Below are 26282 nucleotides of genomic sequence, written 5' to 3' on the forward strand. Positions count from 1 at the left end.
AAAAAAAATTGGTTTATCTTCTCCGTGAATTAAATCAACTACTATAGTTTGTAAGTAACTGAACAATATTTAATTTCTTTTGCTTTTAAAATACATAGGTTTTCCCATTCTACATTTAGAAACTCTCACTCTCTAATTTTCAATTTAAGATCATAAGGTAAGGTTGAAAACAAAATGCTTTTAACACCTTGTTCATTATCATCACTGTACATTTACCACTCAAGTCATGGCACTGGGAGTACTGGTCTTAGCTACATTGGTAAAATTGCTCCACTTACTGGCAATTTGTTTAAAATACTGATGCTTTGCTTCCAAGCGAAAGCATTATAGCCTTCTTAATGGTCCGTATTCTGTAATTAGTCTAGGATAGTGAACTAGGTAATGTATTTTCGGTGTGAATTTTGGCCAGCCAAATGATATCGATGACAGGAGCAACCACAATATCAACTATTTCCCGCAACTTTAAATAAAGGGATCAGTATTCATTACCTTAAGGTACAAGAGTGCCAAATAAAATGGGAAAGATATAAAATAAACAACCTTTCTGAGCTGCTGAACCAATCATATTACTTTCTTAAAAAATCATAGCTTTCGTGAAGGTACCAGATTTGTTCACAGAGTCCTCACTACCATATTCAAAACTAGTTAAAATATCATTCATTTGTTCAAATGAAAAGACTACTGAAGTTATCAGGCCAGAAAGTACAACTTTCAATACTAAAGGTATTACTCCTTCATAAACATCATGCATGATATCAGGGGGAAAGATCTGAGTAACTTTAAACCCAGGGATTTTGAGAAAAGGCGATTTTGATTTATCCCCATAAATAAATGCATTATCACTGTTATTTGAGACGGCCTGAACTTGATATAAGTAACTTTTTCAGATCGGAGTGTGTAATCAGATTCTATAAATTTTTCGCATCGTTCACTTTTAAAAGCCATGCACTGTCTACAGATTCTCCCTTGACCAAAAGATGATTTCAACCCAGCTAACTGATGCGTTGTAAGATTGTCCCCCGATATAGATGCTAAAGCTCCTTTAATAACTATATTTCTTTCTTTAAAAAAACTTCCTTCAGATTGCAAAGTAATTAAATCTTGGATAAGTTGGTTAACGATAGGTTCATATCCATATTTTTCTATATTCTTGTACCTCACTACTATTGTAAGGTTAATATTGCTCAGTTTGCTCCTAAACCTATAGGTGGCAAATTTCCAATATAAAAATAAAATAGGCTAACTTTATGTTTTACTCGTTTGAAGCCAAGAGGGTTTGCTAGTTCGACTTCATCATTGTACAAATGAATTCTTAATAATGACCTGTCATTTTGAAAATGCTCATGATTCATAAAAATTTGACCATCATGATAGTCTTGAAAATTACCTATTTTTCCCATTCCGTTTACAGAGTAGTTTTGAATTTCTGACCACACATCATCAAATGATAAAATTCTTTGGAGTACCGTTAAGATATTTACATATTGAAAAGTATCTTTGAAAGATTTACCATTACGTTCACTTTCCCCTAAATTATACTCCGTTGGGCTTATAAATTCAAGTTCTTGTTTGCAAAAATTACTTAATTTATAATCGCTTTTTATAACATCAGTTAGTTTTTCTACCTCTGGAATAGCCCCAGTCTCTAAGGTGGTAAATAATTCTTTAACATTTTCTACAATTAAACTAACGTAATTTGCTATACTCATAGCAACTGAACGTGGGAGTAAATGTTTTTCTCTTAATTTTAAAATCATCAAAGCCATGTTTTTTCGCATATTAATTAAATGGACTTCATTATTTTGCGAAGTACATGTACTTAAATTTTCATTAAGGAATTCTTTGTCAACATCTGTGTCAAAAGGTTGATTTTCAACATCTACAATTTCAGATGAAATGCCATCTTCAATATTTGGGTTTTCATTTAATGCCAATTTATGTATGCGAGCAACATGACTTGTAAAAGATTTATAGACATTTTAAGGTTTAGAGCAATTCCCTATATTACAGATTATTTTAAAATTAGGGTCATGAAGGTGTAAATCTCTGTAATGACCTAGAAGTTTCTTGTATGTTGGTCTGAAGACCCCACACATAGAGCAACGATACATGTTGGTATCTGCACAACAAAACAAAAATTAGTTAGGAAAAATATAAGAAATCCCATGAAAATAAACTATAGCCTACGCAAAATATCTCTGAACCTTAGCAGGGCTTTAAGCTAAATATGTTTTGGGGGTTTATTTGTGAAATTTGGTTATTTTCCTTATTTCAAATATATCACCAGTGAAAAGGTAAACATGGAAAATTTTAATCTAAAACCCAAAAAATTGACCCTAATTTAGTCTGTTAAAATTGGAGGATTATTTTATTTCCATTTAATTAGTCTTAGAGAAATATTTAAAATTTATGGTACCAAATACACGCTACATTAATCTTATCGCAACGGAGCTGAGCTGAGCATTACCAGTGCCGTAACTAGCCTTTTATGCGCCCGGTGCGAGCTTCTACAACTGCGCCCTTGAAAAAAAAATTGTATAGGTCCTGGTCTGGTCTGGTCATTTCTGCGCCCCTCCAGGGTCTGCGCCCTGTGCCTGGGCACCGCTGGCACCGCCCTAGTTACGGCACTGAGCATTACCTCCTAAAATAATATTTTTGAAGATCATATAATCAAAAATAACCATGCCTTCATTTAGATAGTTAAAAGTAATTTATTAGCGATGCCTTCATTTAGGTAGTTAAAATTAATAGCGATTCCCTCATTTAGATAAAATTAATTTAATAGCCATGCCTTCATTTAGATAGTTAAAATTAATTAAATAGCCATGCCTTCATTTAGGTAGTTAAAATTAATAGCCATTCCCTCATTAACATAAATTTAGGCTCATGTAAATCCATTTTATCGCTGGCAGCAAGCTTCAAAATAAAATTATAAGCAAAGTGCAAGCTACGCTAATTTAAATAAGTGAAAAAATTACATCTAGAAGCCTCATTCTCAGTGAATTAAAAAATGTCCATACATTTTTCTCATGTTAATCAATTTTATCACTAGCAGCGAGCCCCAAAATGAAAAAGCCAGCTACACTATAAATAAAATTTTAAATCTAGTTGGGTTTATTTTTTCACAATTAAGAGTAATAGAAAAATTGGCATACATTTTACTTGTTTAAACCCTTTTTCCTCCAGCAGCAACGTCTAACTCAAATTTAATGCAAAGTGCAAATCAAGCAGCTCAAGCTGGTTAAAATTGAAGAAAAATTACCTAGAGAGTTAGTTAAGGGTTGGAAAACTGTAAGATTTCAAAGTCATATTGACTTTTATATTACTGACTTGTACATGAAAAAAATTGCTCTTATTAATAATAAAACCTCTTATTAATAGTTCATTTAAGTTTTTATCGTATTACTGTCGACATAATTATTAGTGTTCTACGTGTTGAAAATGGCATCTAGTAAAAGCGTTACCAACCAATACAATTTAGTACGCATGGATGGATCGAGTAGTAGTTAAATAGAGGCGCTATAGCGCGTGCGATCGAAGTTGACCGTGATAGAGGGCATAAAATCGAACAAAAAATATTATTTTTCAAAATTATTAAAATTACTAAAATTATTTAAAGAATAATATATTTATTTTAGTATAAATATAAAATAAATTTCTAATATTATTATAAATTGGATAAAATGTAGAGGGGAGATTATTCTTAAGAAATAATTCTAATTTAAACTTTTTATACTTTTTTACTTTAATTTTGAAAATAATCATATTTGATTAATTGGAAATAATTCTTCTAAATATTTATATATTGCTGTATATTTAATTAATCTATGCAGATAATATCGGTAGTCCTGCGTATGTAAACAATGTATTTCTCGTTCTTATATATTTTGAGAAGTTTTATAGTAGTTTGAATTAATTAGGAAGCTCCGACGTTAATTTTAACAATAAGGAAACGGAAATTGAATTTGATATCCCTTGGATATTAAAGAGCCTTCCCCATTTTTGTTACTTTGGACATAAGCAGTCTCCGATATTCGAACGTCCCAGGAATATGCATTAGATTTTGAAACTTGGATGTATGAACTGTAAGATATTTGGATCAAATATGGATATCCATACAATATCAACTTTTTTGGATTTTTGGATATGACCTACCAGGGAGATTCGGATCATATATGGATATCCCCGGGAATTGGATATAAAAAATCTCAAAACAAAACTTTCAAATCGGAATTTAAAACTGAATAAAAAGAAAACCAAGTTTATGTTTCTGTCCCCAAATTTAAAACACTCTTTTCCTGATTTGATTACTTTAAAACAACACGATATAGATAGAGTAACATCATTTAATTAATTATCGTGGAATGAACACTTTGAATATACTATCAAAAAAATAAAATCGTGATATTGACTATTGAGACCATTGCAAAGGTCATTGAACAGCAATATTTTAAATACTCTATATAAATCATTGATATTTCCCTTTCTGATGTATGGTATAATTTTTTATCTCTCGACTAGTGTGAAAAATATCAAAAACTATCTTCTGCTTATCACTATGGCGCTCGTTTTGTGAAAAAAGTAACAAAGTATTTTCCGTCAAAGGTTGCACTCGAGACTTTGAAGTGGCTTCCACTTGGCAAATTATATTCGTTAGCATTATTACAATTCATGTTTAAGGTCCATAATAATTGCCAACCAAATTATAAACAGAACCTGTTTGATAAATCAAAAGCATTTCATAACACTCGGAATGGTGCCTCCCACTTCTTTAGATTAGCTGAAAATTCACATAAAGCATCGTATTATAAAATCATCTGGGAAAACGGTATTAGACTATGGCATGAATTACCTAGAAATATAAGAGATAGTTTAAACTTAACTACTTTTAACAAAAATGTATTGTGTTTTTGGGTAGTAATTAGTTAGAAAATAATAATTTATTTTAATAGTTTTGTATAAAACGACGCACTACTGTGTATATAATTTCATATATATATATATCTCTCTCTTAAATAAAAAGCTTTTTTATTATTATTATTAAACCTTTTACATGTTATGTTAGTATATAACTATGCAGAAATTACAAAAGTAGTTGAAGAATAAAGAACAACATTAATTTAACATTTAGTTACAATTGAAGCAAATGAAGTAATTTTTCAGAACTTGGTTTTTGAAACCCAGATAATTGTAATGGTACGTTTTCCGGCAGAAAACGCAAAATACGTTTGTCTTTTGGGTTCTGAAATGTATATTCAAGTTCACATACTTTATAGTTGTCTTTAAGGTTGTCTAACCATTCACTAGTTATGGATTTGGTATCTATTGTTCTAACATGTATCAACGTTATATACGTTGTAATAATAGGTTCAAGCCAACACAACCCATTTACTTTTTCTAATTTTTTGTTTGGTTCATTATTATCCAAATGATCCTTATATTCCTCGAGAACAGATTTAAGCCACTTTTTATCATGTGTGGTTTCCATTTTTATTTCATTGGTTTTTCTCCCTATTAAAATGAAGTACAAACAAGTTTGTGTTGTAATTCCATATTTTGCGACATTTGAATCCTTTATACAATCTTTACTAAAGAAACAATTCCATTCTAAAATTGAAAAGTCCAGCTTTGCGACTTCGTAGCAGATATGTACTATGGCCATCTGTATCCGAAAACTTAGGTGGGTTGTTCCGATAAAGTTTTACAACAACTCAACATGTATAGTGATTTTGTTTTGAAGTGAATTATGCCGAGTGTAATTTCATCATTTAAGTGTATTTTCATATTAACTACAATTAAATTTTTGTTTAGGGCTTGATGCAATTGCATAAATCCTGCAACGTAATCTATTTTTTAACAACATTCTCTTATGCCAGTCAAACCTTCGTAGGCTCTTTGGGATATGCTACTCGGTACCGGAAAAACACAACCTTTCGCGGCATATTTCCGAATTAGAACTGAACTAGCCTTGTCGTAAAGATTTTACCCGTAATTGCGTTCTAAACATTCTATTTCTTCAACGCTTTCACTTTTATTTAGTTCTTTATTGAAACGTAATCCATTGACAACTAATTCGGAATTGCTAATATCTCCTGCTTGTGCGTCAAAATGAGGTAATGTATAGTGTTTAAACATGACTTCCGTTGGAAAGGGTTCACATTTTTACCTCTCCGAGGGGTTATACAATCATCGTTTCTGTGTATGTGTGGGTGTGTCTGTCTGTGTGCTGCGAACGCGTTGGCATTTTCCGTGCAAAGGTTAATCATTGCGTACGCAGTTTCTCGTAATTTCTGTGTTCGCAGTTGCTAGGACTGTCGAAGGGTTGGCAAAACAACCTTGTGACGGTGAGCGTTAACGGATTAATTTGGGGTTGGGTTTGGATGATGTTTTTGCGTTAACGCTCACCGTCGTGACAGTTTTAATTCAGTTTGATTGGATATTTCGTTATTGTAATGTTTATGTGCAGGGTGTGAATGTTGTGTTTGTGTTATGACGGTTGTGGGTGTTGGGTCTGTTGTGTTTGTTGAGTCTGTTGTTTTTGTACGGGCATTTTCTCTTCAACTTCTTCTTATTGATTTTGGGACGGACCGAATGCTGAGTGTTCTGCAACCTCTCAACGTCCAATGGTAGGGTTTCCAAAAATTGTTCACGGTATTCGTGTAAGTATCAATTTGCGATTTATTGGTGGCGGCCGGGTTCTGAAATGTATATTCAAGTTCACAAACTTTGTAGTTGCCGTTAAGGTTTTCCAACCATTCACCAGTTATGGATTCGGAAACTATTATTCTAACATGTATCAACGTTATATACGTTGTATTAATAGGTTCAAGCCAACACAACCCATTAATAGGTTCAAGCCAACACAACCCATTTACTTTTTCTAATTTTTTGTTTGGTTCATTATTATCCAAATGTTCCTTATATTCCTCGAGAACAGATTTAAGTATCAATTCGCGATTTATAGGCACTGGTCGGAAATCGAACCCGGGCCTGCTGCTTGTAAGAGATTTACTCTAACCACTAAGCCACCGACGCTTGTTTAACTACGGTGTTTTTCGAAAACCGTTTTGGCGAATGTCCTTTACGAAGTTATAACGTTAGGTACTATAATTTAATCAACATCATTTTAAAGATTTATAAATTATATCAATCTTTTATTTAATTAAATATTTTTAAATTATATCAATCTTATATTTAATTAAATATTTATAAATTATATTAATCTCATATTTATTTAAATATTTATAAATTATATTAATCTTATATATAATTAAATATTTATAAATTATATTAATAATATATTTAATTAAATATTTATAAATTATATTAATCATATATTTAATTAAATATTTATATATTATATTTATCTTATATTTAATTAAATATTTATATATTATATTTATCTTATATTTAATTAAATATTTATATATTATATTTATCTTATATTTAATTAAATAGTTTTGTATTTTAATGTAAAATTTGATCGTGATCAGGATTTGTACTCGGGTCGCATTGTTACAATGCGCATAGTTCACCGCCGAGTCATTGACTTCCTTTGGGTAAATATGAAAGTAAAGGAACTATTCTGATAAGGCGGGTTTTTTTACTAAACGGATGAATAAAATATCTGTATATATTCTTTATTGAACTTTGTTTTTTAATTTTTTTGGACTTGTGAAAGTCTAAATATTTTACGTATGAAAATTTAAAGGTCAAATCTTTTTTTAGCGCAGTCAGCAGATAAAATGGTTAAAGGGTAGAACCCGAGAGATTTGGTAATTTATTTCTTTTTTTTGTCTTTTTTGAACTATTGTGTGTTTAGCGTATTAGTTTTCAAGGGTAATAGTTCATTTATAAAGGAAATTTCGAGTTGTTTACATAGTGGTCTGGGTTTTCAACTTGGTCGTCATTACTTCGTAATTTATTTTAAACGTTTTCTCGACTGATTAATATGTTTAATGCAGTTCATCAATTTGGTTCGTTTGTTTTATTCATAAAGAGCCCTAACTATTCCGTCTACGGTCATTTATTGATATACGAGCTGTCAAGGGGCTTTCTGTGCTTTGTGAATGGTAAGTTTTTCGCTTCTTGTTTATTCATTTTTTATTGGTGTGGATATTTGGACATCTACGATTCCTAATGCAGTCATTGATTTCCGGGGTGTGCGAGTCATTATATGATATTGGAAATTGGACGGTATTGGTCTTTTTCATGCGGCATGTGTCACAACGTCAACAGGAAGTCTACGAGTCGTCCACTACCAGATGTCGAATATAGCTATTGTACGGTATCTTCATCATTGGTGATAGTTGAAATAACATAAGCGTTAAAGATGCGGCAAGTATTTTGTAAGCGAGAAAAAAACAAATACCATCTGTAGATATTTCTTTCGTTAAAATTTGCTTCGTATTATATTTAACTGATAAACTTGTTCTGTAAATAGGGTTAAATTCAATTGTGCATTATTTTAGTACGTCTAACTCGCTGTTGTAACTACTTAATTTATATTATTCTTAATAAATTAAACTCGGTTGTTTCGTCTCAATCATTTCAATTAAAATTAAAATTTTATACCGGGCGGGATTGAACCGGGATTAGGTTTTTAGGAAATAACTCTGAAATGCGGCGATATCTTTAAGGGGCGTCTCGATAAATTAATACCACTAGGGACAATTCTTCGGAGGAGAGGTATATTTTGGCTTGCCAACTTTTCTATTTCGCCGTTCAAACGAAAATGTCCGTATTGGCCGATGATTTTTATAGTCAAACCTGAGACTTCAACGAACTTGCCGGCCGTCACACCAGAAAATGCGAAACGATGCAGAGATGGGTTCTCTTTTAATGAGTCGTTGATTGGACTATAACTTCGTACTTAGCCTGGTTTTCAGTTTTAAACAGAAGTGCGATCCTTCGTTAGTGATAAACGATTTTTCACGCGTCCTTGGTCATTTATTTACGAACAGGTCAATGATAAGTTGCTCTAAATACTTGCTTTGTCGACGGTTCCATTCCAGATCGACTTATCAGGACATAATCGAATTAGAGAAGCAGACTTCGCAAATATATTTGCGGCGTACAATCCGAACTGCCATTTTCCATTTTTACCGTTTTTAAAAACTGATTTTAGATCCTCAGTTCGTCGACAGTTTGAAAGTTTAAAGGCCTAGGATTTTTTCTGCCTGTCCCCCTTTAAATTAACTTAGTGGAGCACAAATACCATGGTGGTAGGCCAACCGCTGAACATGATGGCCTAATTTAAAGGGGGACAGGCAGAAGAAAACCTCGGCCTTTAAGTTATTTCCTACGCGACAATCGCGTTACTTGTGATTTGATGCGTACCGCATTTGCTAGAGTGAATTATTTATAACAAAATATTGTTACACTCTAAGAAATTACCGTAAATTTCACAACCAAATTGCTGGCAGCTAGTTGCCGGTAATTTGACAAACAAAAATGTCAAAATGATCGTTAACATTTATTGCCATATTACAGTAATAAATACTGTAGCAATGAGGTTTATTTTACTGTGCAAGGAGTGTCAAAGTAAGAGTCGTTGAAACCTTCATTGCACGATAACATTATTGTGTATTTTAAGGTAACAGGCTTGTGCACTTTACGCTAACAGGCCTGTACATTTTACGGTGACTCGCTTGCGCATTGTACAGCGACGCTACTGTACATTTTATGATGACGTGACTGTGCATTTTATGATGACGTGACTGCATTTTATAATGACATGCTGTGCATTGTACGCTGGCATGACTGTACACTATACGGTGACGTGACCGTGCGTTGTACGGTGACGTGACCGTGCGTTGTACGATGACGTGACCTAGCGTTGTACGGTGACGTGACCGTGCGTTGTACGGTGAATGTGCATTGTACGGCCACGTAACTCTGAATTGTACAGTGATACGCCTGTGCACTTTAAGGTGATGTGACTGTGCATTTTACAGTAACCCAGAAAACTTCAACATGTTAAATTCCTCACATTCAGTGTTGCCAATATTTTGAGGAGTAAAAATTACACGAGAGGCAGCGCTGCCAGGTCCCGAAAATCATATTATTGTACTAAGTCGTTTAAACCCTAAAATCATTTACACCTTCGCAACTAAACAACAATTGGCTCTAAATATGAATTCTGTACCGTTTATTAACGTGTCGTTGGCTTTGGTGTGTTTTTAGCGAGTAATCTTGATTTTTGATACCGCTAAAGCTTAAAGAAAAGTTACTTTTCACTGGACGTACTATATTCCTATCTTGCTGATTTTGAAGGAAATTGAAGAAGCAGACGATAATTTAACAGGACTACCAGACATGTTTGTTGTTGATCTGGTTTTTCATTAATAAAATTAATGTATGACAACCATAGAAATCAGAAAATAACTATAACAATTTTTGCAATTGTAGATGAGTCAGTATCACCGTCTTTTAGCCATATCTTTTATCGTAACATAGGTAGACGTTTTAAGCTACAAAACTATCGGGAGAGGCCTCCATCGGGATTCGTGATCCGCCCTGGGCATCAAAGGGTCTAGGTATGCCCCTACGTAACGTATCTTTGGTTAGTAGCTTAGTCGGTTTCTCGCTAAATTCTAAAATGATAGGAGTAGTTAAAATTTAGTACTTCTTGGCCTAGTATTCCCCTGATCTATCAGAAAGCAGATATCTCGGCTTAGGTGTTTTAAACACTAGGGGGCAGTGAGGTAGTGAGGGTTTGTGGCGCCCTGGGCAAATCTCTTAAATGGCGCCCTTTTAGCATATAAAATCCCCAAATTGCAACGTTTTCCGTTGACAAAAAGGTCCTCAAATAGTTTTTGGCGCCCCCTAATGAGTGGCGCCCGGGGCGGATGCCCCCCCCCCTGCCCCCCTCACTACGGCTCTGCTAGGGGGATCTGTGCTGATAAAAATCTTGATTGTCCCGTTGTAAATCTCGTTAATTGTCATACCTATTGTTATTCTGTTACTTACGGTACTACACAGTTGAAATTGTAGTACGCCTCGAAACCAGCTTGAAAATATCGCCATGCATGATGCATGATAATACTATCTGGAAACTCTCCTTTTCGCTGGAGTTACAAAATTTTCAACCATACCACACCCCCAAAATATTTAAGCCACGCTATCTCCCAAAAATCAGCCGATAAATACCAAATATTATTACCTTTAACAAAGAAAAAAAAATTCAAAAATTATTAACAAAATACAAAATTCTGAAGACCATATGCAATAGATGAACTAGATAATTTTTGGAAATAGTGGTTTTTCTTAAAAAAAAAAGGTAAAATCCTTTTTAGGGTAAAAAAAATAATAATTTTCACCTACAAATCCCTTTAACCCACTCAGCCAAAAAAAAACACGAAAATCACCATACATAGGCAACACTGTTTACGTTAATTGGTTTTCTTCACGAGCAGTGTTGCCAGATTATGAGATTTCTATGGCTGCTCTAATTCGATTTTTTACCTTTTTTCTCGTTCAAAATTATGTATTCTTTTTACCTCTCGTAGGAGGGGTTATACAATCACCGTGTCTGTCTGTCTGTCTGTCAGGCCTGCGAACGCGTTCGCATTTTCGGGGCAAAGGGTAATCATTGCGTACGCAGTTTCTCGAAGGGTTGGCAAAACCACCGTGTGACGGTGAGCGTTAACGGATTGATTTGCGCTTGGGTTTGGCTTGGTAGGTCCTTTTTCGTCAACGTTCACCGTCGCGACAGTTTTAACTCAGTTTGATTGGATATTTCGTAATTGTAATGTTTATGTGTAGGTTGTGAATGTTGAGTTCGTGTTGTGACGGTTGTGAGTGTTGAGTTCGTCTTATGATGGTTGTGGATGTTGAGTCTGTTGAGTTTGTGTTATGATGGTTGTGGATGATGAGTCTGTTGTGTTTGTATGGGGGTTTTCTCTCCAACTTCTACTTAATGACTTTGGGACGGACCGAGTGCTGAGTGTTATGCAACCTCTCAACGCACGGTATTCGTCTAAGTATCAATTTGCGATTTTTTGGCGCCAGCCGGGAATCGAACCCGGGTGTGCCTCGTGCAAGAGATGTACTCTAACCACTCAGCCACCAACGCTTGTTAATTTACTAATACTGTAAAGTTTATTTTAATACATAGATCTATTATTGAAACGCCCCGAATAAACAAGGTCGTTAACAAAGAAAATATATATCAAAACTAAGTTTACCTGTCTTAAGATTAAATTTAACAGTTCTATTCAGATCTTCAATAGAATATAAAAATAAATGACCCCACTAAACACGACCTACTAAGAAATATTTCCAAATTGGGAATTTGGGTTTAGCTTCTATTTCTAAACATGAAAAATAAACTAAGAAAAAGTAACTCTTTTTGCTATTTTTTAGAATTAAATAACATTTGAAACAATGATTTGAGCTTAAATGAAATGATTTGTTTAAGGTACATATTAATAGTTCAGACATGACTTCAAGAATGTACACATGAAATAGCACAATCTTTAAATACTCATCTACAACCAAATTTTCCAATTAAGTAGAATAAGCAATATCTCGAATTAATACAGAAAATATAATTATGAGGGAAAATATAATGTAAAAAATTATTGTAAAAAAAGTCGGTAATAGTCGCATAATTTTCCTGGATAGACTAAATATTTGAATTTAAATATCTTGATTGGTATTTGCTTTTTAAGCAACAGACTGGATGCGTTCTCGACCGGTACGTGACGTTTTGAGCCCGCCGTTTCAAGCCCAGGCTTTTCGACCTCGGACGTTAAGACCCCTAGGATGATTGAGCCCCAGCCAGTTTGACCCCATCCCCAAATTCCCCAATTAATAAATACTTCATTAAAAATAAATACGTTTATTCAAATATATAAAATATATTTAGTCCATTAAAAAATTATGGGCTAGACCTCTCAAATACTCGAAGTTCACGCGACTTTTATAATCGACCACCATTTTAAGAATTTTTTTCGTCCGTTTTAATGTATTTACGACGCTTTTTTAAGGGTTTTCTCCGCGAATGAATTCTTCGTAGTGTTGGTCTCGCCCAGCCTGGACAGTTCTAATGCCATCAATAAATTTAAAGAGCATCAGATGGTCCATCCCGAACTTTAGCGGCATTCTGCGGTGGCAAGTTTCAACAAATTAAATTCTCGTAGCTTTTAGGAATATAGCCAATTTCAAGAGTGTGTGCCTGGTCAATGGTTGTGTCCTTAATTTGAAATTTTCACTCAATTCTAAGATATTAAATTTCAAATAGTGTGTCTTCGAAAATTAAACCAAACATTTTTCTGGCCTTAGGATATCTTTAATCGATTGACTTGTGCAGCTATATGTAAATTTTAAAATATTTTTTTATGTTTGCATAAATTAATGAAATAAAAATGTCGAAGAAGGGCAAAGTACTTCGTTTTTAGCGATTTTTTACGCATGCTTTCTTCTCCATTCCAGCGTCCGCCTTTTGGCAGTTGCTAATGGTGAATTGTGTGGGGTGACGGAGTGGCTAGTACTTTTGCCTCGCAGCAAGAGGAGCTGGGTTCGATCCTAAATTGCAGCACTGGGTGAAAACTCGGAACCACTCCTTCTGCGTTGAGTTTGCAAGATCTCTCCCAACTGGTTTAAGGGGTTTAGTGTAGGGAGCTGTTGGTTCGCGTGGCATGAAGGGCTCGCCACCACCCTCCTACGCATTGTGACCCGGCCACCTGAATTAATGGCTTCAAAAGTCGCTTAATGACTTAGGCCTAAGGTGGTGTCTTGGGTATTAGCCTAGCTGATTATAATAACCAATTTAATGCATTATTTTGACCGCCACTGAATTAGAAATTGACCATTAAAACTAATTATCAAAATTTTAAATGAAAGTCAATATACAGTGTCCAGTGGCGGCCTAAGGGGGGCGGGGGGCGGTCCGACCCGGGTACCACGGCAGCAGGGGGTGCCATCGGGGAAGCTCGAGGGGGGGTGCAAATCAGAACGATTAAACTTGAAGAAGACGAACCCGTGAAAACTTCTGCACGGTCCTGGGGGGTGTCACAAAACACTGCCGCCGCCCCGGGGACCCAGCCTTCTTAAGCCGCTACTGACAGTGCCTTACCAAGCCTCAACATCACAAATTCAATTTTATCAATGGTGGTTGAGAAGTTGGTTATCTTACCTATTTCACTAATTTTTGCACAATTTGCAGGCCCGTAGCCAGGGAAGGGGCCTGAGGGGGCCCCTCAAAAATAATTTGTGACCCCTCAAAAAATCTGAGTGGCCCGTCGTTCCTCATCAAAAGATAGCTGTGTCCACTTCAAAATATCATAGTGCCCCTAGAAAAATATCAAAGCAAATAAACAAAATCAATCAAAATATCCTATTCACATATTATATTTAGTTAAGTTCAAGGGTCCAAACTATATTAGTTACTTTCGTGTACCTTGCTTTGCTATATTAGTTTCACTTGCACCATTTGAAGTTAAACGTTTTAGCTGTAGCTGAAAAAATAATATGGCGCGTAATCAAGTACAAATATGGATTGGACTAAGCTAACTTAGGTTAATTTCCCGTAGTTTTGTAGTCTACATATATACGCAATTGTACGGTATGGTCGTTTTTTCGTTTTTACCCAAGTTTAATAACTTATTTCACTTGCTTCCCTTTGTGTAGTCCCGTTCTGTGGTTCAGAAAAATAGAAGTTTCCCAAGTGGCGTTATTCCTATTTCCCTTTCGTGCAGGCTTGGAAATAAGTGGTGGTCACTGGGTCAAAGACCAGTTTATTAATTGCTCGGACCAGTTTTTTTTATCAAAAGCAAGGGTTCACTGGTCCAGTGTCCAGTTTAGTAATTCAAAATTATCTACCGTATTATTAACCAACTGGTCTACGTGACCATTGAAATAATTCAAGAGTTGGGAGTCACTGGCCAAATAGACCAGTTTGGAAATAAACTTTATTTCCAAGCCTGCTATCGTGTGGAACATATTGAAGCAGACGCTATTTTAACAGGTTTGCTATGCATTTTTCGTTCTAAATTATTTATTTCACAACGAAAAGGTATAACAAACCTGTTAATACGTCGCTGGAAAACAGGGCTGTCATGCATTTTTCGTTGCACAATAAATAATTTAGAATGAAAAATGCTTGGCAACCCCGTTAGAGTAGCGTCTTATTCACCCTGTTCTACGGGTTCTGACGTTCCTCGGTTTACGCAAGATGCCCGACACACGCACTTCACAGAACGGGACGTCTGTGGGGGTTGCTTGTCTACGCGTGTATTCTTTTCTCTTTTCTCTTTCACTCTTTATTCTGACTTCTTACAAGCTAATGAGGGCGAAAGTACTTCGGATTTCGGTCTGAAAAGTCCCGCTAGGCGAGGGAATCGGCCTTTTTCATCTGGTATTTGTCTCTCGGGATTGTTAGATAATCGGTGTGCATCAGGTTTCATGAGGTTGGAGAAGGCATTGCTCTTCCTAGACTTATGGCTGCTTGAGGTATGACTTTCTGGTCGGAATGCTCTGGACTGATGTCATCGGAGTGGTTGGTTTGCGCGAGGTGTTCAGCGAGGGGTCTTTTTTTAAGTTAAGTCCTTCCGACATGGTACCTCTCTTGGTCCGGGAATCAGAATTATCTCGCACTCTGACTGTCTGACTCTTGAGTATCAGCATTCTCAACATGGCTTGTCACCGCAGTTGAAACGAAAACAATTGGTGACCTGGGGAGTTTTTATTTGTGATTAATCATTCTTTATATTTAACGAAATTTCTCTATTATATACTTATTTAATGATAAATAAAACTTCGTTATATTTGCATATTTATTTTTATTAAAAGATGAATTATTGGACTTAACTACTTCACCTTAAGCCTTCTATTATATACGTTTACTGAAAATTATTACGTCAGAGGATTATTGTGTAGGAGACCAAAATTTTAAACAGGACAGATTTAATAAGGTGTTACTTTTTATTTGGTTTTTGGAAGACATGGTTATTGGGAAAACGTTGAAAACTTTATTTCTATGAGGAAATATTTTGCTTACATAACTCTAATGAAATGTTAATTTTAACTGTTTATTATTAGGCATAATTATTGAGAGTGCGTAATATTTGATTTTACAGGATAAAAGACAATGTGATTTAAATATTTGGCCTCATAGATTCTAAATTTGATAAGATTTTAAGGGCAGAGTTATTAAGAGGTTCTTTATCTGAAGTGTGAGAAATAGACCCTCAGTTTGCTTTAAGATGTTCATGGTTAAACATTTATCTAAAATTGTATGAAATATTGTTTTTGAATTTTTTTTCAAATATTTCTTATTAAAGTTTGAACAAATCTGATCTGCTAGATTAGATCAAATTAGGATCAAAGTTTGATCAAATTATATTTATTTTCGTAAGGGATATATTTCTAATGAAATTGCGGTATCAGTAGAAGTAAAATTTGTTATTTTATCCAGAAATGATTAGCAATTTCCGATTAAATGTTATTTTAGCAAGAAAACGTTTATGAAATTCCGATCAAATAGAATTTAATCAAATAAACTTTTTTCAATCTTTTATCAAATTTTACTTGATTACATACAATTTTTTCATATTATGATCAAATGGCATTTGATCAAGTAAGATTTTATCAAATTCAGATCAAAAGTATTTTATTAAATTATATTTCGATCAAATACCACTTTTGATCCTTTTTTGATAAAATTTCAAAACTTTTACCTACCATTTTCGTAAGGTTACCTAATATACTCTACACATTGGGGAAGAATGCGTATACAGAGTTATCAGCAACTTTATGTTTACTTTATTAAAGGTACACCTAGTGACGGTGACAAAAAAAAACCACCTTGTCTTATTCCAGAGTATTTTTTTACTTTTACGCCAGATAATTGAATCTGGTTTTTATATTTTTTGCAATTAAATGGCATTTGTTATATTTTCAGATCTGTTTTAACGAATATTGTTTATTAAGTGATACAGATGATGTCGATGCTTGGAGAAGAAGCTCAAAGAATTTCAACTACGTTTCGATCAAAACGATATGACGATTCATGACGTATGAAATTTTATTTTGATCACGATACCCAATTATCTTTTCAAAAAAAATATTTTGGTTTCAATTGACGTTTTTAAACTCGATAGAGACCTACAACGGCAACTTTAACTTTTGGCGATTGCATAGAAAGTGTGGATTTCTAAAATCTATTTTTCTGAAATAAATAGTGAAATGTGTTTAATTTAGGCAATCTTAGAGAAACGACAGTTACTGATTTTTTTTAAATTAAAAATCATAATTTATTTTTATTTGGGTTAAATCGATTAACAAATATCTCGCTAGGAGGGATACCAATTTGAATAATGGGTGTATGCTTATGAATCAGCCCCATTAGTTTTCTGCCTACGCATATATAGGCCCTAAATGGGTTAGAGTGTGCAATAACTGGTGGCTTTACCGGGAGACGGGGTCCGGCTCTTGTAACCCATAAGGGCGGTGGCGCACTGGGAGATGTTAGCTCTTATCAAATGGTCCTATCTCCACCTCCGACTTCGGTCAGGTTTGGGCTGGAGACTGAGCTTCGGTTCACGCTAACGGAGAAGGTCCAAGCAAACTGGCCGCCTCGGCGGATTGGGTAGCCTGCTGTGGGGCGGCGAGCCTCCATATGCGGGCACGGCGGTCCTGTTTCCCGGCCTTTTGGGGTCCACCGGGATCTCCGGTGCCAGCTGTGCTGGGTTACTTGGGCTGCTGTGTGCTCGTGGTTCCCCTTTAGGAGCTCTCTCCAAAGGGTTTGACTCCTTACCTACGTAGGTAGGGTGTCGGCTTTAGTTGCTATAGCATCCACTCTTAATCCCACTGCTGTGTGCGAAGTCGGGATTGGTCCACCCTATGCTGCACCTTCTGCTGGGTTGAGTGGCTTGCGTATAAGGTGCGACCATCAGTAGTAGGGTTCTCCTACCCATGCTGGATTTGTCGCCGGTCCGGGCTTGCGGACGCTGGCGTAGGGCATTATGATGACGGACCTCCGGGGGTGTGGTTTCAATCTTGCCGGTACTCCGGGCTATAAATCTGATGCATGCCTACGCATATAATTATAGTACTCAACATTAAATATTATAACTTTAGTTCCATTCTTGCGTGATGGAACAGGATTTATGAAAACTGAACGTGTTAATTTTGAAGATAACACAATTTGCACGTATCACGTAATTTATATTAAAGTATCTTACAGCGACAACTCATTGAAAAAAGAGAAATACATTTTTTAAACTTTATTTATCTTGTTTATCTTGAGATAAAAATTAAAAAATATTTAGTGAGCTTATTAGTCTAATTATTCATAAAACAATAGTTACCTTTTCTGCCCTTGTTTTAAGGCTCGGACAATTTCAAAATTTACAATAAATTATTTTATTCATCAAAATATATAATGCATTCCGTGAATAAGAAATTCAATCTGTCATTCATCTAGAAAATACGTCAAATGTTTATTAAAACAAGTGATACCTAAAATAGGTTTTGGAAATGGTAGCTAATAAGATAATAAGTTTCATTGAAAAATCTTGACCAATTTGTCATTGCAGAAAGTTGCCGGACATTGCGAAAATGGTATTTTAAAAGTCAATCACTAAAGAGGCCAATAAAATATAAACAAGTTCAAATAATTGAATATTTAATACTAAAACATATATATGCATACATATTTTGATAATTCCATTTCAACTAAAATAATTTTGCCGATTTAGCTTCCACAGATTGGCTCTCTAACTAAGAATTTTTATATTCCAAATCGAACATCGAATAAAACGATATCACGAACAGTTGAATTCCACGCAATGTTAAAAGTAAATTCCTCATATTTAAGTAAAATTTGAAACCAATTTTTAACTGTCCTGTATATAAGTGCCCTATAAAAACCTCGGGTAATCACTTATTTGGTGCCCTTGTTACTCGGAACATCCCTTACTAGTGACATCGCTTACCATAGGCATCCGTTACTAGTTGCATTGACCATCATGGGTATTAGCCTATTAAAAAAAACATGAGACAGCCGTAGTTAATTTTTACCTAATCATATCGTTCTTAATGGCATCGCACTTACTGGCCTGGTCCTTAGTGACCTCATTCCAGATATTGGTTTTTTCAAGCCTTTTGCGTAAATAAAATGAAGGAAGATCAGGTGAACAAATATGTTATAATTAACAAATGTTTAGATACCGTTACGTAACGCAGTAAGAAGGAGAAGCCCACATAATGTGACGTTTTATTTTATATTTTTTGTTGTTGTAACTTATATAACTAAATAATAATATTAATAACGGATTCACGGTTTTAGCAGTTGAAGTCACAAGTCAAAGTGTTCGAACGGTGTTCGCAGTTGGCAATCCGAAGCAAAGTGATATCAAATGTGATCCCAGTTTTCAGAGACGTAGAAAAATCAACATTTATTTCCGCTCCAATTACCTGATCTGGGATACGCGAAGTGTTATTGCAGTCGCCTTGGGGGTATTCGTGTGTTGTGTTGGTGGTGTTTGTGTTGCGCGTTTGGTATGCTGTTGATAGTTACTGCATTTTGAAATTAAAGACGTACCTAGTGCTGAGGGTTAAGCCATCCAAATGGCTGGGTTTCCACCAATTGTTTACGGTATACGTCTTATTGTCAAGGCCATTAGCATCGAATGGGATTTGAGCCCGGGTCACCTACTAAAAGGCACGTGTTCAACCATTCGATTATGAAAGGTAATTACTTCGAAGAGAAACTCAGGAATACGAAGCGATTCAATGTAAGTGAAAAATAAATTGAACTTGGGTGGAAAAAAATATTCATGTCGGACGGGAAATATACCCGTTTCTATTGCAGGCCGGCAACTGATTTCAGACTTCTCCAGCGCCACTTCGCCAGTTTATAATCATTGCTGGAATAGGTGCGTATGTAATATAATCGAGAAAAGAATTGAAATTTTCAAAAGAAGATCGCTATGGAGCGACCGAGAAACGACCCCAAGTCTTTCATTTATAATAATAATAATAAAAATAATCAGCTAGGCACCACCTTAGGCCTAAGTCATCGAGGGACTTTTAAAGCCATTAGTTTAGGTGGCCATGTTACAATGCGTAGGAGGGTGGTGGCAAGCCCTTCATGAAACGCGATCCAACAGTTCCCTACACTAACTATTACCGTTAACCTCCACAAGTTTTACATTACGAAATAATTATAAATTAATAGCGAAAATTTTACTTCGCTAGTTTCGAGAACACTTAATGCCTGTAGGTGCACATAGTGCCACGTCAAATCAACGCGTTAGGAATGTCGCTGTTTATTGTTATATATATGCGCATTACTTGCTCTAAAGGCCCTTTAAATCTCTTTTATGGTTTGGATTTTTTTTTAAATAAAGGGTTTTATAAAATAAATTACTATGAACAGATTTGAGAATGCATATCATGTTCATGTGGAACGAAATTAAAATAACAGGTCCAATTAAAAATACTAAGCATTGTGACAATGGTTGCAGTATCGCCATCTGTTGCTTCTTATCTACAGTAATAATTTTTTTAATTAGTTTTCTGAGCCTTAATTTTAATGAAAATGGGTATAATTATCAAAAGAAACTCAAGTATACTCGTTGCAAAATTTAAACTTTATCACGCGAACCATTTTAAAGTTACAGGGGGGCCAAAAAAATGAGTGAATTCAAAGTAATTTTCCTACATCGTAAGGCCTATGTTAAATTTAGCACTTACTTATATCAAATATGTAAATCTGACATCTTTTCAGTTAAAAAATAAACCTAAAATATAAAATAGCATCCAATCACACGTATCTTAAAAATGTTTACGTGGTCCGAACAAAATGATAAAATGAGTGTAATAAAAATGTATATAAACAAAACAAGTCGGCCAAGCCGTAGTATTAATTCCACATCCACCAAATTCAAATCGTTCATGTATGTCGCCTTAGTGGTTGCTGTGAATCAAAGACCTAACTTTATGCACCCCTGACGGCTCCCAAGTGGTATCGTGATCAAGATAAAATTTCATAGGTCATGAATGGCCATATCGTTTTGGTCGAAGGTAACGGAACGAGAACGCAAGCCGTTTTAAATTTAAATTATTATTAACCAAACTTAATTGTTTTACATACCGGGTTTTAAAAATAAGGTACCAAAACGGCAAGGTGTTAATTGTCATTATAATTTTCTCAAAACGAATTTTTTGAGACACCTGGTTTTGGAAATTATGTAGCGTCGACACCCTTTACCATCGCAATTAACTAGCGCGTCATCGTCGACGCACGGTCATCCATACATAAAAACCAAAAAAGGGGCACTTATTTTTGAAAACGGCACTGTTATGGGTTATATGCTAGTCGCAGAACTCACGCAGTGTGCAAATCACAGGGGCTAGAGCAGTAGGGACAACGTCACATCATTGATGGTTTAAGCCTATTTTGTTAAGCAAAGTAACTGTATGAAGGAAGCTTCATCAAGCTTTTCAAAATGGAGATATTAATCGTCAATGTGAACCCTGTTGCAATCATTTCATCTTGTCTCAAAATTATGGTGCGCATCCGCACGAAACTTAAATTTTTGCGTATTTTGATACTAGGAGCCTTTCGCATTGATTGGGAAGAAACGGTTGCGTTACTTGGACTCCAAGATCCAAAGACCTGACTCTGCTCGACATTTTCGCGCTGGATCAACGAAATAATGTTGACAAGCCTCTTCTGCTTTGGCACTCCCGACGTTATCGCGCTCACATTAAGCAATTAAGTGATGACGCTTTCGCGCCGGGAAGAAAACGCGCGACTGCGCAGTAGCTCCTTCCAAAAATTACCCAGCCAAGGTCAAATATCGCTACCGAGAAGGCGCCAAAACAAGCTCATTTCACGGTTGAGCGATTTGGCCTTGGGGGTGAATAAAAGCGGTAAAAGTGACGTCACTCTTTTGTAAAACGCTCTTCCCGCCAGGCCGTTTATACAGGGGAACCTAGTCACTTCCTATCCTTCTAAAAATATAGAATCCTTGCATTAAGAGACAAGATTGATTGTGGTGAGATATGTATCGCCATAATCAGAAGAATCAATTTTTTGTAACTGTAAATTTTTAAGATTTTGGCTGAATAAATATGCATACAGAATAATGAGTAATTATTGCAGATATTAGGGAAAAAGATATTGGCCTCAAGTAGCGACGTTTTTGTTTAATGTTTTGGAATTCGCTTTTGCTAAATAAACTCTAAATTAAATAAAATTCTAGTTTAAATGTTTTTTTTAATTTCATTATCCAAGCTAAATGGAGCACCCTTTTTTGGTCTTGTTAGTCCAAAACATTTCTGACGACGGCATTTGGTCAGTTTAAAAAATATAAAGGAAATAACTTTACAGCAAGTGGTTATGTAGGACATTTCTCAAGATAGCAGACATAAGCGTATTTTGAAAATGTACCTATTCTGTCCGTTGATTTTATTACAATAATAAAACGACGAAGCTGTACTCATTATTGGATGTTTGTATATGATTCTTATAGAAAATGTATGCCTCACTATATATGTTGTTGGATCAAAATGAATTATTACAAAAATTTTTCGTTGGTAAATTGACGTGTATAATTAAATATTTTAATTAATTTTTTCCAAGTTTAATGGCGACAGCTTTTAAACAATTTGTGGTTCTACAGTGATAAATATATAATTATCACTTAAGTTACCGAAATAAACATAAAATCATCTTACATATTAATTTATTGATGCTCTTGACTATTTAGAATTAACGTTTTATTCGGATATTTTGTAGATATTGAAAAATATCAAGAATTTGTGCCAAAATGAGTACATGACATAAGTAGGATTTATTTCGTGTAATAACAAAAAGTGGATCAATATGTGTTGAAATTTTTGAAATAATTTGATATTTAAACTGAAGTTTATTTGTTAAATTAGTTTTAGTACCAATAATTCGGAATGCGACAAAATTTGATTTTGAAATTGCCATTTATCTCAATCATAACCGAGAAATAGGTTTAAGTTTGAATCAATTATAGAGTCTTTTACGATTTAAAATGAAGAAACAATTTACTGGCATTGCATTCTTTGAATGTGACCTTCTATTTCGTCAATATATTAAATTTTGCAACTGATTTCCAATAAATTGGTTTTGGCTATGTTAGTAATACAATTTAATGATTGTGTTTACCTCTCCGAGGGTACTTTGTACCCTGGAGGGGTATTGCAATCACCGTGTCTGTCTGTGGGTGTGTCCGGGCTGCGAACGCGTTCGCATTTTCCGTGCAAAGGTTAATCATTGCGTACGCAATGTCTCGAAATCTCTGCGTTCGCAGTTTCTCGTAGGGTTGGCAAAACCACCGTGTGACGGTGAGCGTTAACGGATTATTTTGCGGATGGGTTTGGTTTGGATGCTGTTTTTTCGTTAACGCTCACCGTCGTGACGGTTTTAACTCAGTTTGATTGGGTATTTAGTTATTGTAATGTTTATGCGTAGGTTGTGAATGTTGAGTTCGTGTTAAGATGGTTGTGGATGTTGAGTTCGTGTTATGACGGTTGTGGGTGTTGCGTTTGTGGTGTTTGTGTTATGATGGTTGTGGATGTTGAGTCTGTTGTGTTTGTACGGGGGTTTTATCTCCAATTTCTTAATGAATTTGGGACAGACCGAGTACTGAGTGATATGCAACCTCTCAACGTCCAATGGCAGGGTTTCCACCATTTGTACACGGTATTCGTCTTAGTATCAATTTGCGATTTATTGGCGCCGGCCGGGAATTGAACCCGGGTCTGCCTCGTGCAAGAGATTAACTCTTACCACTCAGCCACCAACGATTGTTATTTAACCAGCTTTGGCGAATGTCCTTTACAAAGTTATAACGTTAGGTACTATAATTTATTCTACATCATTTTAAATATTTATAAATTATATTAATCTTATATTTAATGAAATATTCATAAATTATATTAATCTTATATTAAATTATATATTTATAAATTATATGAATCTTATATTTTATTAAATAATTAAGTATTTTAATGTAAAAGTTGATCGTGATCAAGAATTGAACTCGGGTCGCATTGTTACCACGCGGATAGTTCACAGCCGAGCCATTGACTTCCGTAGGGAAAATGTTAAAGTAACGGAACCTTTATGATAAGGCAGGTTTTTTTTTACTAAACGGATGAATACAATATCTGTGGATATTTTTTATTGAACTTTGTTTTTTTATTTTTGTGAACTTGTTTTTATTTCGTCGGGAATTGAACCGGGAGCGCGGTTTTAGGACTTTGATTCGTTGCCGCTGTGTTATTAGGCCAAAATTATTCGCTCGCTTTGGGACGAAAAGAGTACACCTTTACCCCAAACTACCAACTTCTTCCATAGTATAACAGCCAAACTGTATTTTGAAGTTGCTCGCTATTTCCTAAAAAATTACTCCAAAACTAGCGAATTGTTTTCACCTATTGTTTCCTTTTACGTTGTGTTATAAATCTGTAATATATTATTCACTGACATTGTTAAACTCTTTAATTGTCAGTATGTTTATTTTTTCGGATACGCTTTTTTGTTGTGTTTTCTAACTGATCGAGATTACGTTATTTTTTTGCCTAATCTTTGGTATTGTTGGTTTTTTCTGTCTTATATTTGTATCTACTATTTTTTAAGTTTATTTCCTTTTCCCCGCAAAATCGTCCAGTCTTAGAGGAACCTTTAAGAGCGAAAGTCATGCCCAAAAGCTTATCCGGTTTCATTATAATAACGTGAACAAGTTGGCAAGCCAAAATATACCTCTACTCGGAAGAGTTTTTAATTTTTAACTGTATCCGTGGTTCTGCGGTATAACGCTCACCTGTCGTGCAAGAGGGCTCGGGTTCGAATCCCGGTCGATTAGAAAATTATACTGCAACCAATGACAAAAAGAGGGCGCTTTTGGAATAACCTTTTCCCTGATTCTAAGAAACTGGGTACGCAGTGATTACGCTTTGCCCCGAAAATTCGAACGCGTTCGCAGGCCTGACAGACAGACCCACAGACAGACAGACAGACACGGTGGTTGTATAACCCCTCATAGGTTACAAAGTCCCCTTGGAGAGGTAAAAATCGTATTTGTGAATGGTAAGGTGTTGCGCTTCTTAATATTATATTTTCTATTGCTTGATTTCTAAGTATTTGAACTAATTTATTGCTTGACTGCGTTATAATATTTTTCTATGAATTATTTTGATTCTGAAGTCTAATTGCTTGACTGCGTTATAATATTTTTCAATGAGTTTTGTTTCTGAAGTCTGATTGATTGGGTTGTTATTGTGTATTTTTCTATTCTTTATTTTTATTTTTGATACTCTAATATTTTAAACTGGATATAGTATAACGTTACTTCTGCGTATTTCGAATGTGCGTGACGTGGAGGGTATTTTCACGTTTTATTAGGATCAGTTTTTTTAAATTTAAATATCTTTCATTTTATTTATATTTTATTTCGTTTTTCAGTCGTATATTTTTATCGAGTTGTATACATCGTGCACTTACACTTATGATGGTCTGGTATTTAACTGGGTCGTCATTACTTCGTAATTTATTTTAAACGTTTTCTCGACTGATAAAGATGTTTAATTTGAAATAAAATGAGCGTTAAAGATGCGGCAAGTATTTCGTAAGCGAGAAAAATACAAATACCCTCTGTAGATATTTATTTCATTAAATTTGGCTTCGTATTATATATAACTGATAAACTTGTACCGTAAATAGGGTTAAATTCAATTGTGCATTGTTTTAGTACGTCTAACTCTCTGTTGTAAATACTTAATTTATAATATTCTGAATAAATTATACTCGGTTGTTTCATCTCAATTATTTTAATTAAAATTAAAATTTTATTCCGGGCGGGATTGAACCTGGATTACGTTCTTAGTAAATAACTCTGAGTTGCGGAGATCGAGCTTTAAGGGTCATCTCGAGAAAATAATAAAGCTACGGACAATTCTTCCGAGGAGAGGTATATTTTGGCTTGCCAACTTGCTATATTAAAGGATTCCATTTGTTAGAATATAGCATCCTTGACAAGAGTCAACTAGTAGTCCGTGGCGTTAGCTTCAGTTTTTTTCAAAATATTTCACTTCCGGTTACCAGTACCAAATTTTGCATAGTGAATATTTACCCCCTAAGGTTCCAAAACTCGCCGGGAGATAATCTCTCAGTGGTAATTGCTATATACAGACACAAAATTCTGATGACGTCATCGGGGGATCAGCCACCCCTGAGAGATTGTCTCCCGGTGGTTTTTGGAACCTTAGGGGGTATTTATGCACTGTACAAAATT

This window comes from Leiobunum rupestre, chromosome 1, assembly GCF_980474605.1.
Source record: "Leiobunum rupestre chromosome 1, qqLeiRupe1.1.hap1, whole genome shotgun sequence".
NCBI classification, from domain to species: domain Eukaryota; kingdom Metazoa; phylum Arthropoda; class Arachnida; order Opiliones; family Sclerosomatidae; genus Leiobunum; species Leiobunum rupestre.